This window comes from Octopus sinensis, linkage group LG28, assembly GCF_006345805.1.
Source record: "Octopus sinensis linkage group LG28, ASM634580v1, whole genome shotgun sequence".
NCBI classification, from domain to species: Eukaryota; Metazoa; Mollusca; class Cephalopoda; order Octopoda; family Octopodidae; genus Octopus; species Octopus sinensis.
The window spans coordinates 3166512-3179447 of NC_043024.1; the positions used below are offsets into that span (position 1 = coordinate 3166512).

General features: G+C 47.7%; 1 protein-coding gene across 2 annotated transcripts in view; it reads left to right on the forward strand.

Moving 5' to 3' along the window:
- Positions 1 to 4588: 4588 nt before the first annotated feature.
- The window catches only part of LOC115225771, a 95597-nt gene continuing 87249 nt past the window's right edge, over positions 4589 to 12936 (forward strand). The window contains exon 1 of one of the 2 annotated variants that reach the window (XM_029796721.2): positions 4589 to 4733. The gene's annotated coding sequence lies outside the window, so the exon portion shown is untranslated. The remainder of the gene's footprint in view (positions 4734 to 12936) is intronic. The other variant, XM_036514612.1, reaches the window with a different exon arrangement.

Here is a 12936-nt window from a genome sequence, read left to right on the forward strand (position 1 = left end):
CGGGGAGTAAGTCTGAGTTACGACGAAGACCACGAGTGTGTGTGTCCGTGTGTTATCGACGCGAGCGACGCGGTCCGACCCGTAAGTCGAAGGAATCAGACCCGTATGCTTGCGGGTCGGCCCCGGCTGGATAGTCACGCCTCTAGGTGACCGTCGCACCCCAAGGGGGGTCAGGACTATATTGAGGGCTTGCAGTCGGCAGGTGGATGTCTCCGGGACCGTTCGGAAGGATGCCAGAGACGTCAGCCTACGACGCCGTCAGCCCGGCGGGCGGCCGCCGCCTTCGCGCCGCCTCGCTTTCTCCCGTTCGTCCACGCCCCGCGGGGCCGTTTGCGGCAGGCCTGCGCCTGTCGCCCGTTCCTCCGCCGCGCTACCGCGCCCGAAATCGAAAGAACGAACCCAAGCTCGCGGTACGGCCCACGGACGCGTGGACGTAGCCGCCACCGATGCCGGAAGGCGTTCACGAGATGCACGCGGTCGATACGGAGACGCGGTCCGTCCCGTAAAATCCCGAAGGATGACAAACTGCGGCTAGCAAGAGGTAGCGGCGGAAGGCCTGCGCCGGTCGCCCGTTGCTCCGCCGGTCGCCCGTTGCTCCGCCGCCCTACCGTGCCCGAAATCGAAAGAACGAACCCAAGCTCGCGGTACGGCCCACGGACGCGTGGACGTAGCCGCCAGCGATGCCGGAAGGCGTTCACGAGGGGCACGCGCTCGATACGGCGACGCGGTCCGTCCCGTAAAATCCCGAAAGATGACAAACTGCGGCTAGCGCGAGGTAGCGGCAGGCCTGCGCAAGGCCTGCGCCTTTCGCCCGCGTCTCCGCAGCCAAACCGTGCGTGAAATCGAAAGCACGAAACTAAGCGGGCGGTGTCGGCCACGTACGCGTGGACCTAGCCGCGACCGATGTTGCGAGGTACGGGCGTTCGATACGGCGACGTGGTCCGTCTCGTAAATTCCCGAAAGATGACAAACTGCGGCGGGCCTGCGCCCGCCTTCGCCCGCGCCTTCGCCCGCGCCTCCGCCGCGCTACCGCGAGGCTCCAGTGGGGCTTAAGCGAAACTTGCGCTCTCGCCCACGTACACGTGGACGTAGGCGCGATCGATGCCGTCAGTCGCCGGGAGTGCGTGGCGATATGCACCGGGTAAAAACAGCGACGTGGTCCGACCCGTGAGTTAAGGAGGTGCTCGGACCGTAAGCAAACGGATCGGCCCCGGCTGGATAGTCACGCCTCTAGGTGACCGTCGCACCCCAAGGGGGTCAAGACTATATTGAGGGCTTGCAGTCGGCAGGTTGATGCCTCGGGGACCGTTCGGCAGGATGCCAGAGACGTCAGCCTGCGACACCGTCAGCCCGGCGGGTGGCCGCCGCCTTCGCGCCGCCTCGCTTTCTCCCGTTCGTCCACGAGCCGCGGGGCCGTTAGCGGAAGGCCCGCGCCGGACGCCCGTTCCTCCGCCGCGCTACCGTGCCCGAAACCGAAAGAACGAACCCACGCTCGCGGTACGGCCCACGGACGCGTGGACGTAGCCGCCACCGATGCCGGAAGGCGTTCACGAGATGCACGCCGTCGATACGGCGACGTGGTCCGTCCCGTAGAAACCCGAAAGATGGCAAACTGCGGCTAGCACGGTCGCCCGTTGCTCCGCCGCCCTAACGTGCCCGAAATCGAAAGAACGAACCTAAGCTCGCGGTACGGCCCACGGACGCGTGGTCGTATCCGCCACCGATGCCGGAAGGCGTTCACGAGATTGCACGCCGTCGATACGGCGACGTGGTCCGTCCCGTAAAAACCCGAAAGATGGCAAACTGCGGCTAGCACGATCGCCCGTTGCTCCGCCGCCCTAACGTGCCCGAAATCGAAAGAACGAACCTAAGCTCGCGGTGCGACCCCCGTACGCGTGGACGTAGCCGCCACCGGTGCCGGAAGGCGTTCACGAGATACCGGCGCTCGATAGGAGTACGTGGTCCGTCCCGTAAAATCCCGAAAGATGACAAACTGCGGCTGGCACGAGGTAGCGGCGGAAGGCGTGCGCCGGTCGCCCGCGTCTCCGCCGCCCTACCGTGCGTGAAATCGAAAGCACGAACTTGAGCGTGCGGTCTCGCCCACGTACGCGTGGACGTAGCCGCGACCGATGTCGCGAGGTGCGGGCGTCCGATGCGGCGACGCGGTCCGTCCCGTAAATTCCCGAAAGATGACAAAGTTGCGGCCAGTGCAGGCAACGGCCGATAGCGGCGGGCATGCGCCCGCCTTCTACCGCCTTCGCCCGCAGCTCCGCCGCGCTACCGCGAGGCTCCAGTGGGGCTTAAGCGAAACTTGCGCTCTCGCCCACGTACACGTGGACGTAGGCGCGATCGATGCCGTCAGTCGCCGGGAGTGCGTGGCGATATGCACCGGGTAAAAACAGCGACGTGGTCCGACCCGTGAGCAAGGAGGTGCTCGGACCGTAAGCAAACGGATCGGCCCTGGCTGGATAGTCACGCCTCTAGGTGACCGTCGCACCCCAAGGGGGTCAAGACTAATATGTAGGGTTGTGGTTGATCGGCATAGGTTAGCGTCTCGGAGGGATGTCCTCGTAGCTCCTTTTCTGACGACGGTTAGCTCCCCGTTTGCCGGTGCAAGATCGACTCTACACGGCCGGCGCGTCCTCGAATTTCCGCCGCCGAACCGCCCGCCTTTCAGACGCTGCGTTCGCCCGCCCGTTGACGCCCGCGTTTGCCCGCCTTCGCCCGCCTTTTGAAGCTCGCCTTCGCCCGCCTCTGGACGTCCGCTTCTTCACGCCCGCCTATTAGACGCTGCGTTCTACCCGCATCTTTCGACGCCCGCCTTCGCCCGCCTTCGCCCGCCTTCGCCCGCCTTCGCCCGCCTTCGCCCGCCTACGTCCGCCTTCGCCCGCCTTCGCCCGCCTCCGGACGTCCGACTTTGCCCGCCTTTCAGACGCCGCTGCGTTCGCCCGACCCTTTCGACGCACGCGTTTGCCCGCCTTCGCTCGCTCGCCCGCCGGCAACCGCCGCACAAGCGCTCTTTACGTAGGGTCGTGGCCGAACGGCATAGGTGGACCGCCTGGAAGGGATGTTGTCGGCGCTCCTTTCTGCCAACGGTTAGATCCCTTATTGCCGGTGCAAGGTCGACTCTACACGGCTGGCGCGTCCTCGAATGTCTGCCGCCGCCGCCACACCGCCCGCCTTTCAGACGCGCTCCCTCGACGCCCGCGTCTGCCCGCCTCTTCACGCTCGCCGGTTCGTGCCACACAGTGGGACTGAACCCGGAACCATGTGGTTGGGAAGCAAACTTCTTACCACCCAGCACGCTTGCACCTATATATATATGTGTGTGTGCGTGTGTGTGTGTGTGTTGGTTGGCAGGCTGAGTGAGTTGGTTGAGTGGATGGAGAAGTGGATTGACAGGAAGGTATCAGGTGCTTGCTTGTGTTTTTTTATGGGTCCAGGAAAGAAAATATTAAAGGGGTTCAATAAACACTGTATCCCATATCTTTATACATAATACTGTCTGTCTGTGTGTCAGTGTAAGTGTGTGTGTGTGTGTGTGTGTGTAATGGGTGATTAACAAGAGGTGGGTAGTGGGTGTGATTATGAAGGAAGAGTTGACTGATAAATCAAGTTAGACTGGAATAGAGTTCTCTGGGTAGGGATGGGGGAGGAGACGGAGGAGTGGGGCGTTCTTTTTTTTTTCTTTTTTTTCTTTCTTTGTTTATGATTTTTTTATTCATTCTTTTTTTTTTGTCTGTAACCTTTTCCCACCAAGAACTTGGTCGCACCCATCATACCATCGGCAACAACAACATCAATTACACTCCACCACTACCACCACCTTGTTGCTACTTCTGTCACAAGCATAACTGTTACCACCACAAAAACTTCTACCAACATATCTTCCAACGCCACCATCCCCCTCCACTACCACCACCACCACCGACACGGCCGACACCATCATCACAACTATCACCAGAACCATTGCATCATCATTCACCCACCACAACCATCCACACCTCCTTCACCACATCAACATCAAAACCACCGCCACCGCCGCCATCATCATCATCATCACTGCTAACAACAACCACTGACTACTACCGCCTCAACTTTACCATTTTAACTGTTAATACCACCACCGACCCCTGCCCTCCCATAACTAGGACTCCCTCCCACATACACAACCATCACCACCACTTCCACCGTCACCACCATATACCAACATAACTTTTCTATTACCCAAAACAATCAGTACGTGAGAGTGTGTATGTATACAGGATTGAATGTGTCTGTGTGTATGTGTGTGTGTATGTGTGTGTGGGGGTGCGTGTCCAAGAGTGCCCATATGTGTGTGTGTGTGTGTGTGTGGTGTGTAAGTAGTTCTATGTATATGTGAAACTGTGTCCTGTCACAGTTCTACAGCCGGGCACTTCAGCAGATGTTCCAGTTGTTGTTGTTTTTGTGCGTGTGTGTCGCGTTATTGTTGCTTCTGTTGTTGTTGTCGTCGTCGTTCGTTTCGACCGAGAGAGAGAGAGAGAGAGAGAGAGGGAGAAAGAAACAGAAGAAGAAGAAGAATTTGGTTGTGTCACGCCTTTCCTTTTTCTTCTTTCTCTTTTAAATGAAATAACGAACACATACACGCACGCGTCCACGCGCACACACATACACAGGCTCGTACACAGATACACAGACACGCACGCACCCGTGATTATTCTAACTCGAACGGGGATCTACCGAACAACACGGTGAGTTTTTCTCTGTGTGTGTATATATATATATATATATATATATACACACACACACACATATGTATGTGTGTGTGTGTGTGTATATATATGTACACATTTAATTTAGTTTAAACATATACATATGCACGTGTTTTTTATGTCTGTGTGTAAGATATGTGCATGTATAATATACATACATGTGTATATATATTCATACACAATACATCGTTTATTGTTATTCTTATTCCTATCATTGAGTCAATTGCTGTTGTATACCCGGTAAAGCGCTGCACAAAATATTTCTTAGCAGTTATCCAGTTACAGCTCTTTACCCTTATCGTTGCGAGTTCCAATCCCGCCTTGACTGACTTAACTTTCATTCCAATCGTACATCAGGTTCCATAAGTACCTGCTCCTCTCCATGGTCCCAGGAATAGGTACTAGATCTGATTTAATGTACAAGTTCTGGTTGTAAGTATGGCCTATGTAATTTAAGATATCCACTTCGCAAATTTAAGAGTTTCTAGTTCAGTCGCATTTCGCGGCACTTTAGAAACGTGTCTTCTACTAGATTAACTAAAATCTTTTGAGTAAATTTTCGTCGACGGAATCTCTGACGAAGCCCATATAAAAGAGTACAGTATCTGTTTTATGGCTTGTTGTCTTTGAGTACCTTTGCTGGAGTCTACTCTGGGAAAGACTTCCGTCCGGACACGGGTAGTTTTATCCATTCTATGAAGCAGGCCGATCGCCAGACTTTGGTGCCTGGCGGGTACTTCAGAATATTCTGGATGGGGAATAATTTATATTACGACAAAACTTTCGTAAACTATATTTTCTATATTTGAGGGTGCGTCGTTGAACAGTGAGGGGGCAGTGCCATTCAGTTCCCCACCTTAACGACAGGTTGTTGTTGTTGTCTGGCCATAGAACACGATCATGTTGATATTTAGCAAGATAAACAAGGTTTTATCCATAAATCCGTGGTTTTGCTTATATAATGCTTCATAGATGAATGCCATTAATTTTTTTCTGTGGTTGCAGTTGTTGGTGTTGCTAATCCCTAGATTATCCTTCATTTAGCAGGGCTATCATTTAAACATATTCCACCCGTGATCATCCTACCTTTTGTCAGTTACACTATGATGAAGACCAGATGTTATAGGGGTGGTGGTCATCGAGTAAATCGGTCCCGAAATCGGAGACTCGAGGGAGGGCCCGGCAGTATTTTGATAGAATTCTCTTGTGGACCTCAAAAATGAGATGACGCCTCAAAAAATGCTTAAAATAGAATCTTCGGAAACCCCTTTAATTTCGAGACCTCCATCTCCTTGCCCCCACACCGTCAGGGCTCGAAGGTAGTCTTGTTCCGCTTTATGGGATTTTTCCCAGAGACCCTCTACGATCACATTATCCAGCATGTCCTTCCATTGTTGTTGTTCAGACGGAGACTTGGCTGTTATCTTTAGCAAATCGAACGACCACATAGAAGCACATTCGTTGAATCTATACGTTGTTGTTGATCTGCTCATTGTCATCTTTTAGCGAGTAAGTCTATGATCAGACATTCCAACAGCGACTACCCCAACATTTTAGCGTGATTACACTATTCCTATAGTGAAATAGCCTGAGCGTGTGCCGCCCAGCGCACCCCTTCAGCTTCACTCACCGTTCTCTATACAGGCTCATACAGCAGACCCAAAAGTGCCGCCCAGAAACGACCACCTCCATATCCCCCACCTCACCGCACCCCAGTTATGCTACTGCATTCAAAATGTCCTTTTTTTTTCTAAAGCTGTAAGGTATAGTTTTAAGGAAATTTAACTGCTATTTTTAGCAGATAGAATGCTCACTTTGAAGCTCCCACTTGTGCCAGTGTTAAATTGGATGTAATGCCCAGCTGCAGCTTGGCCTGGTTGTCCTCTTTCCAGTGTCCACTCTGTTGGAAAGTGGTGACAAATATTACTCCTCAGTATAGTTACTACTTTCATCTCTTATTGAGATTTTTCTAATTACTCTGCTTGTTGTAAGATCAGTGACCGATGGTCACTTATTTTTCTACATATTGCAAGCTGAAGCTAATCCCTACTATTTCTAACAGTCGGGTGTTTATGACTGAAGATGGGCGCAAATAATCTGAAACCATTCGGTCTTGTGATCCTGTCATTTGGTGGAAGATAGTAGGGTTTTGGTCCCCTGCTTGCAATATATACAGGGTGCAGGTTGCACCAGTAACCAGCAGGTAGAGGCTCTGCTTGGGGTTAAACAATAGTAACATCAAACGACCATATTGACATGGCAACAAACATCACTCCTCAGTATACGCTTTTACTTGTTTCAGTCATTTGACTGTGGCCAAGCTGGAGCACCACCTTTAGTCAAGCAGATCGACCCCAGGACTTATTCTTTGTAAGCCTAGTACTTATTCTATAAGTCTCTTTTGCCAAACCGCTAAGTTACGGGGATGTAAACACACCACCATCAGTTGTCAAGCGATGCTGGGGGGACAAACACACACACACACACACACATATATATATATATATATATATATATATATATATATATATATATATATATTATATATATATATATATATATATATATAAAAATAAACATTATTGGTGAATTGAAGAAATGGAACTGAACGCAGATTGAACAGAATCGTTTTATTTCATTCTACACGTGTTTCGAAAGGCACAAATTACCAAAATCAGATTGAATAATGGGACCATATTGTGTCTTTCTCTTCAGGAAGAAAATAGGAAATCCGTTGGAAAAACAAAAACAGAACAGAGGCGGAGCAAAAACAAATCGAACTATGTTCCTAAGAGCCCATGGCGAAACTGTTTATCAGTGTATGTTGAGAACCGGTGGCTGAAGAATTTAACGGGTCAGGCATCGGTCAATCATGTGGGTGAGGGTGTGTGGGTGTTCTTTGTGACCGAGAATAAAGTTCTGACTATTTAAGGAATATTGGATGTTTTATAAGGGGCGAGAAAAAATCTACTTAGAGACGTGTGTGTGTGTATACTGTTCTATATATGTGTGTGTTGGCGTAGGGGTAGAAAACAATTTTTGTGTACGTGTGTGCGTTTGATCGTTCGGCTGTCAGTGGCTACTGCCGCGAGAACCGTTGGGTGGCAGAAAAAAAATATATATTATGTTTTATGTGTGTGTGTGTTCATCTAAGCCTGCCTTGTCAAGGAAACCCCCCGCTGTGAAAAAACCAAGCCCCGTTTGTCTAACAGGAGTAATTCCCCTTGCAGTGGTTAATCGTAGATATCTTAAAGGCTATTTCAGAATTTGTTACCAAGGGCTATGGGTGCCGGTATTATTTATAAACGCTATTTAAAAGCCAGATAAGTGTAACGCCGCCAATGGGGGCATCGAAAAGCCGACTGTAAAAGCCCGTAATGAAATGATATGAGAGCCAGTACAGTGACACATAATCTCAGCTCCAGCCAGGGAGTACCCACTAGGGGTATAGTTATAAATAGGGGTGTTGTGGTTGACGGTAACAATGGGAGTAGGGTAGAGAGCCCCAATAGCATCCCCAGCATCATTTCCCGCAATAGCAGCACCACGGGCAGTAGCAATGACAGCACCCTGATAGATAGTGGAGAATCAGGGGTTATTCCTATAGTTAATAGTGACGTAGTGGAAAATAGAGTAGTAAGCGGCTGCAGGTCTCGGAACGAATATAGTGACAGGAACGCAGTTCTAATTTCAGAAACTAATCCTAGCAGAATAAGATTCACGTCGGCGAACTCCAAGATCAAAAACGCCGTCTACCAATGCAAGGTTTACACGGACTCAGATGTCTTCACTTATGTAGGGGCCTCATCCTCAAGATTGTCTTTGCGTGTCTCCAACCATTACGCAACTTTTCGGGACATGAACAAGCGCCAGACCATGGGACTCAGTAAGCTAATATGGCGACTGAAGGATACGAACTTAAGATACAGGCTGGAATGGTCAATTTTGTCGGTGGCCCTCCCATTTGATAGGGGCAGAAGGCAGTGCAACCTTTGTGTCTCCGAACTCTTCCATATTTTGTTTGCCAGAGGCCGGATGGTAAACGGGCTTTTACAGTCGGCTTTTCGATGCCCCCATTGGCGGCGTTACACTTATCTGGCTTTTAAATAGCGTTTATAAATAATACCGGCACCCATAGCCCTTGGTAACAAATTCTGAAATAGCCTTTAAGATATCTACGATTAACCACTGCAAGGGGAATTACTCCTGTTAGACAAACGGGGCTTGGTTTTTTCACAGCGGGGGGTTTCCTTGACAAGGCAGGCTTAGATGAACACACACACACATAAAACATAATATATATTTTTTTTTCTGCCACCCAACGGTTCTCGCGGCAGTAGCCACTGACAGCCGAACGATCAAACTCACACACGTACACAAAAATTGTTTTCTACCCCTACGCCAACACACACATATTTCTCGCCCCTTATAAAACATCCAATATTCCTTAAATAGTCAGAACTTTATTCTCGGTCACAAAGAACACCCACACACCCTCACCCACATGATTGACCGATGCCTGACCCGTTAAATTCTTCAGTCACCGGTTCTCAACATACACTGATAAACAGTTTCGCCATGGGCTCTTAGGAGCATAGTTCGATTTGTTTTTGCTCCGCCTCTGTTCTGTTTTTGTTTTTCCAACGGATTTCCTATTTTCTTCCTGAAGAGAAAGACACAATATGGTCCCATTATTCAATCGGATTTTGGTAATTTGTGCCTTTCGAAACACGTGTAGAATGAAATAAAACGATTTCTGTTCAATCTGCGTTCAGCTCCATTTCTTCAATTCACCAATAATGTTTTAATTTCAATTATCCGCACCGACGCACGGTTGCAACACCATATGGTTGTACCTCCAACCGTGCTGTTTACTGCTGTGATTTTTGCTACTAAGGTATCGGTTAAACTTTTGATTAATCTACTACAAGATTATTCATCTTTCTATTTCACATAATATATATTATATATATATATATAATATATATATATATATATATATATAATATATATATATATATACGATGGGCTTCTTTCAGTTTCCGTCTACCAAATCCACTCACAAGGCTTGGTCGACCCAGGGCTATGGTAGAAGACACTTGCCCAAGGTGCCACGCAGTGGGAATGAACTCGGAACCATGTGGTTGGTAAGCAAGCTACTTACCACACAGCCACTCCTGCAGCTGTATAGTTACTATTTTCATTTTTTATAGAGATTTTTCTAACTAGCTACTTCACTTGTTGGATTATAAAAGCTTTTAACAGTGAAATAATTAAAAAATTAATAGACAGACGTAAAATTTATTTTATAGATTGCAAGTTAATGACTTCTCTGTGCCTGATGGGATCTAGCTAAGTTTTCTATGTCAGGCTGAGCAACTATGGAGGTTCTACACAGTTGCTTGGTCTGCTAGAAATAGCAGCACACCTCTCTCTAATTTTATTTTAATCACTATTACTAGTTATATCATGTATGATATAGGTACTAGAGGTACTAGAGGTAAAATTTAGTATGTTAATTATGTTATCTCACTCCTACCCCTCACTGCCCTTAAAGCCTAATGCCCCCTTCAACATGCACAGCAACCTCCTTTGGGGCAGTACCACCCATGATGAGAACCTCTGATGTAGGGTATAGTAAAGTGGGGTGGTTTATATAGGGGTACAATGATGTAGGAAGTAACAGAGTTATAACATGAGATTATATTGAAGATATATAAGTGTGGATCAACAACAGTAAAAAAACGATAAACATCACCCTTTTCAAGCCTAGCCAGGCACATGGGCCCAGTTTCTGTGGAGTATGTGTTCCCCCCCAGCTTGACGGGACAGCAGTCCATTGCAGCGTTACTCAAGAACAGGAAGAAAGAGTGAGAGAAAGTTGTGGCGAAAGAGTACAACAGGGGTCGCCACCACCCCCTGCCAGAGCCTCATGGAGCTTTAGGTGTTTTCACTCAATAAACACACACAACGCCTGGTCTGGGAATCGAAAGCTCGATCCTCCAACTGCAAGTCCGCTGCCCTAATCACTACACTAGGCCATTGTGTCTCCACATCAACAACAGTATTGTCCCAAATGTCTGTGTAAGAGCATCACTGTCCCAGATTTGTTTGTGTACCAGCAGCACATCTGGGACACTGTTTTTACACTGGTCCCATTTGTTTGTGGTTATAATGTAGTGCTGAAAGCTCAGAAAAATAGCAGTTGCGGGTGAAAGTCTCCCAGCATTGTTATCTTCATTAGCAGCAAAAGTAACAGAGTTACAACAAGGGATTACATTGGAGATGTGTAAGTGTGTATCGGCAGCAGCATTGTCCCTGATGTCTTTCTGTCACAACAGCACTCTTCCGAATGTCTTTGTAACAGCAACATTGTCCCTGATTTGTTTGTATAACAGCAGTACAGTTGGGTCACCACTGCTGTTTACACACACAGATATTCACTCTCTCTGATGGCTGTAGTTATAATATTATAGTGTTAAAAGCACTGAGAAACAACAGCAGAAGTGGAGGTGCAATGGCCCAGTGGTTAGGACAGCAGACTCGCGGTCATAAGAACGCAGTTTCAATTCCCAGAGAGGGCATTGTGAGTGTTTATTGAGCAAAAACACCTAAGCTCCACGAGGTTCCAGCAGGGGGTAGTGGTGAACCCCGCTGTACTCTTTCACCACAACTTTCTCTCACTCTTTCTTCCTACTTCTGCCACAAAGCAGAGGGACCATAGTGTAACCCACTATGGGTTGGTAAACTTTCAGACCCTAGTCTAGATTACGAATCCTCTGTACCCAAGGATGGTTCAGCTCTCCACCCGTTAAAAGCCACCGTTTACAGAATGAGGATAACAACGTAGCTTTCGTGCCCATGCAACCGCCAGTCTATCGCGTGTGGTGGGTGAATCTTCAAGTTGCCACACGCATTCTTAGTAGCTGGGAGTAGGATCGAATTAGAGATTATTCTTTGTGGCTAATGGCGTGAGTCCTGATTGGAAGAAGAAGAAGACAGCAGCAGGTGAAGGTCTCCCAGCATTGGTAGACCTAGATTTCTGCTGTTAGCTTCATCAGCAACAAAAGTAACTGAGAGAGATTACATTGGAAATATGTGTGTATCAACTGCAGCATTGTCCCTGATGTCTTTGTGTTGCAGCAGCACTGTCCCAGATTTGTTTGTGTAACAACAGCACATCTGGGACAGTTCTGCTCTTTACTCACACAGACTCTGAGTCTGTGGTTATAAAATTAGCACAGTCCGTGGGTGTGCAACTGTAGCCTCATCGTAGCTTTAGGAGTGGCACTCGATTATGGACCCCCACCTGAACTTTATAAAAGATTGTTAGTTGGGCATGTTGGGGAGCTGAAGTATTTCTTAGCCCAGAAAAGAAAGACCAGTGTCTTTGATGTAGTTTTTACAATGTCAAAGATGTGTGCTGACCAAAAGAGGGATCCTCAATGACAACAAGGTCAGACATTTAAAGTAATCAAGAGGTCTCAAAGTTAAGTGCTGTTCATGTTTAAGGGTGCAATGTACAGTAATGTTTTCTACATATGAGTAGTTTGGTATTGTCATAGCTAGAACATTGATAATTGCATGTCTGTCTGGATAATAGGCGACCTAGGGCTAAACAGAGACAAAAACCACTCATCAAAGACAAGTGCACACTACTCTTTTACTCTTTTATTTGTTTCAGTCATTTGAGCATAGCCATGCTGGAGCACCGCCTTTAGTCGAGCAAATCGACCCCAAGATTTGTTACTTTTAAGTAAGCCTAGTACTTATTCTATTGGTCTCTTTTGCTGAACCAGCATCGGTTGTCAAGCGATGTTGGGGGGACAAACACAGACACACAAACATATACACACGCACACATGCATATATATATATATATATATATATATTATATATATATATATGTATATATATATATATATATATATAGGGAGAGTTTATGAAAAAAAACAAGGACGAAGACAGGTGGTGTACAAAACAAACAGATATATTAGTATAACGCTCAGGAATAGGAAAAAGTCTTTTACGTTTTGAGCCTACGCTCTTCTACAGAAAGGGACACAGAATAAACAAGGAGAGAAAAAATGTGTGTAGTGGCTAACGATCTATCATCTATATATATATATATATATATATATATATATATATATATATATATATTTGTTGTGCAAGATTTTTT